Raw genomic sequence first — 3,818 nt, 5'->3', positions numbered from 1 at the left:
AATGCCTGGAGTTCCCTGGAGTCTGCAGAGAAGCTCAGTGTGGACCAAACTCTGCACAAAGATGATGCAGTTGGTGCCAAAAGCAAGCACTTTCTCCATTATTTGTCACAGGTTTAATGAGGCATGGCAGTGCTTTGCCATCTCTGTCAGTCCAATTACAGTGCATGCTTCCATCTATCCACACCTTCTTTCAGAAAACAGGTTAATTTTACACCAAGTGACAGCAGCTTTTAAAATCAAGCTCAAAGCACGTTTTTAGCACACACAAATTAAGTGGCTTCAGAAGCAAACATCTTTTGAGCAATGAAAAACTCCTAAACTCTGATTCTAAAACTCTTCCTTGCTAAAATCCACATCCAGCTGCACGGCAGCTCAAAGCTGCCTTATATAAAAACACACCCAAAATTCAAAATACATAAGATCTAATTTTTTTGAGGATAGTTTATTATTCATTACACCACAATGTGTTAAATTGCAGTAATTCCAGCCAGACAAGTTGATCCAAACTGTAAGTTGATGGAGATGGTTATTTATTACCTGCTTCAAGACAAAGCTTGCCCTCTTCATAATTGTCTGCCCCATCATCCAAGGGAAGATGAAAAGAGACAGAATAATTTCAGTTGGAGCAGGGTCAGAACAGCAGCATCATCTTCAAGCAAACAATGAGATACTTTCAGACTCACACAGAACATGAACACCACCAACTCTGCTCTTTCAGAACACTTAACCACAGGTACTTTTTGCTTGCTTTGTTCTAGAAAAGATCTCACCCCATGGAGGTTCCCATAAGATGGAGACAGACAAGATAGCTGAAAAAAATTAAATGCTAAAGGAGTGTCAGATTAACAAATTAAAAGCAACCCCTGGCCACAACCCACTGGTTTTAATTTGTTAAAGTTTTGTTAAACACTGATAAAAAGACCACAGATGCCTCACAGCAGAACCCTAAATGGCAAATTTAGTGTAAAGGAAAGGTCAGTACAGGCAGTGATCCACAGCTGAAGGTAAATATGCACAGTAACCTCTTCATTATGCATTTTTCCTTATGCAGTAAACATCCACATAATAGATTTCAATCCCTATTTGATTTACATCCTAATTCACAGGACCAGAAACTTCAGTCCAAGTGGGATCATTCAAATCACAAACAGCTTGCAGCTCAAGATGAGATGCAAAGTTATTTTCAGAGTTTCCACATCAATTCATGGTAAGCTCCACAACTTCCATACATTCACAGGCTGTAAGAAAAGGCTCTTCATCACCAGGATTGCTTCCAAACCAAAGCCACCAGCAGCAGGTCACTGGACAGAGGAACTGGGCACCAAAGGGTGCCCAAAGCCCTTTGGAACATCCATCTCTCAGTAAAGGATGCACATGGAATCTCTCAGTCACACCTGCTGGATGCAAACACCACCCTGATTGTCACCCTGCTCCTGGGGCCAGCTCTGCAGCTCTTACTGCCTGATCTAATTACTACTGGCTAATTGCTGAGGATTTGGGACTCTTCCTGACTGGGGCTCCCTGCACTCAGGTCAGTCATCTGCTCAGGACAAGTGGGATTGCTTCCAAACCAAAGCCACTAGCAGCAGGTCACTGGACAGAGGAACTGGGCACCAAAGGGTGCCCAAAGCCCTTTGGAACACCCATCTCTCAGTAAAGGATGCACATGGAATCTCTCTGGAAGCAGCAAGCTCAGTCACATCTGAGAAGAATCTCTCTGGAAGAAACAAGCTCAGTCACCTGCTGGATGCAAACACCACCCTGATTGTCACCCTGCTCCTGGGGCCAGCTCTGCAGCTCTGATCTAATTACTACAGGCTAATTGCTGAGGATCTGGGACTCTTCCTGACTGGGGCTTCCTGCACTCAGGTCAGTCATCTCCTCAAGACAAGTGGGCTCTCCTCAGCTCTCCAGGTGTGCCCTTCCCAAATGGCTCACAGGGGCATTGGGCTCTGCTCCCATGAACAGGGACAGCACAAGAGGAAATGGGCTCAGGCTGGACCAGGCTGGATATCCAGGCTCAGGGTGGGCATAGCAGGAATTTCCCCATGGAAAGGGAGCTCAGGAATTGGAACTGCCCAGGGAGGTTTGGAGTGCCCAGCCCTGGAGTGTCCAAGGGATTCCTGGATGTGGCACTCCTGGGCATGGGGCACAGCCTGGACTCAGTGGTCTGGGAGGGCTTTTCCAACTTGAATTATCCTGTGATTCCCTAATGAAAATAACACACCAATTTTCAATTCTATCCCACTGAAATAACTCACAGATAAACTAGACAAACAACAGAGGAGACGCTCTTTAAACAACAAAAACATAAAGGAAAATAAACCAATCCTTGCTTTAAAAGCAGCTGTGCAAATACAACCCTTAAATATAATCCACTTTAAAATGCTGTAAGAATTGGAAGTGCAGTGATGGATTTCATCATCCATCTGATTTGTCTGCAGGGAACTCACCTTCAAACTGCCAAAGCGCTGCTGACTCAGTCTCCTCCTTGGCAAGAACCTAAGGCAGGGCTGCAGGGACAGAGTTAACAGGGCTGTGCAGGATGAGCACAAGCTCACCCAACCCCAGACTTGGGAGGGGAAAGAAAGAGAGAAAAAAAAAATTGTCTAGAATTTCTTGTGCAAATAATTTGGTTTTAAAAAGCTTTGCCCCAGGCTGTAAAGCCAAAGCAGTGTGACAGCATCATGAGGCAGACATTGGGAGCTGCTCTGTGTCTCTTGAAGCATCCTAGGAAGGGAAAAACTTCTTGGCTCTCACTGCAGTACAGAGAGTGAGCCAGACTCTCCACCACTGCTGAGAGCAAGGCAACTCGAGGATGGCAATATTAAAAGAAAAAACCAAAACCACAAACAAAACCAAAAAAACCCCCACTGAATGCTCCCCTCCCATGGTTCACTAGGAATTTTAAAATAGGAGGTTTGGAGGAGCTTTGGCAGCAGGCAGAGATTGAGTAAATAATCACTGTGTGGGAACACAAGCTTTCCAATTTACCAAGTGCACTGTGGAGCTAAAGAGATCCCATACAGAGAAGTAATACAAATTAATTCAATAATGAGATGTTTTACTATTTACTTGGTTTATTTAATTGAGTAGGGGAGGTATCTTAAATAGCAGGTTCAAGGCTTTTAAAGAAGGTATCAGTACAACAAAGGGAAGTGAAGGAACCAAAACACAGAGTGCTTGTTCTTGGTCAGTTTTTGCTTTGTTTGGCTTTTAAAGACAGCTCCTTGTAGCTACAAACTCCTCAAGATCAAATTTAGCCAAATTTAAAACTAGGAAGAACCCCCTATACCCACTACACTTGCAGAGGTTTTCAGTCTGGCTGTGCAGCTGCTAGACCTTCAATTTCTCAGAAAAAATTGTGGAAAACCATCCAAACAGTCCCCACCACTACTGGAAAGGACTTGGCAGAATGCTGGATTATAAAGGCAAAAATTGCATGGAAGTTCTTAGACTAAAGATGTAAATAAAATATTTGGAGTTTGCATGAATAATTTCAGAATGTATAGTCTGAAGCTTCCTGTTCATGTAGTAAAACTTAATCCATTTCTAAATATTTCTGATTGAAGCAGGCTGAGTAAGAGGTTAAAACATGCAGGAGTAAAGTGATTACTGCCTCTCCCTAAGGCAGTCATTAAGTTCAGGATCAGTTAGCAACTGTGGTGGAGATTTTTATCTAGAAAAACAGGTAAATAAAGTCACAAAACTTTGTGAAACCACAGTACCTAACGTGACAGAGCAACTGTTGAGTCAAACAAAAAGCAGAGCAGAAAATAGCTATATGGAGGTAATGTCTCTTTTTCCTGCAGCAGGAA

Source organism: Geospiza fortis, unplaced genomic scaffold, assembly GCF_000277835.1.
Source record: "Geospiza fortis unplaced genomic scaffold, GeoFor_1.0 scaffold291, whole genome shotgun sequence".
NCBI lineage: Eukaryota > Metazoa > Chordata > Aves > Passeriformes > Thraupidae > Geospiza > Geospiza fortis.
The sequence above is the reverse complement of the archived record's forward strand: the minus strand, read 5'-3'. Positions refer to the sequence as shown.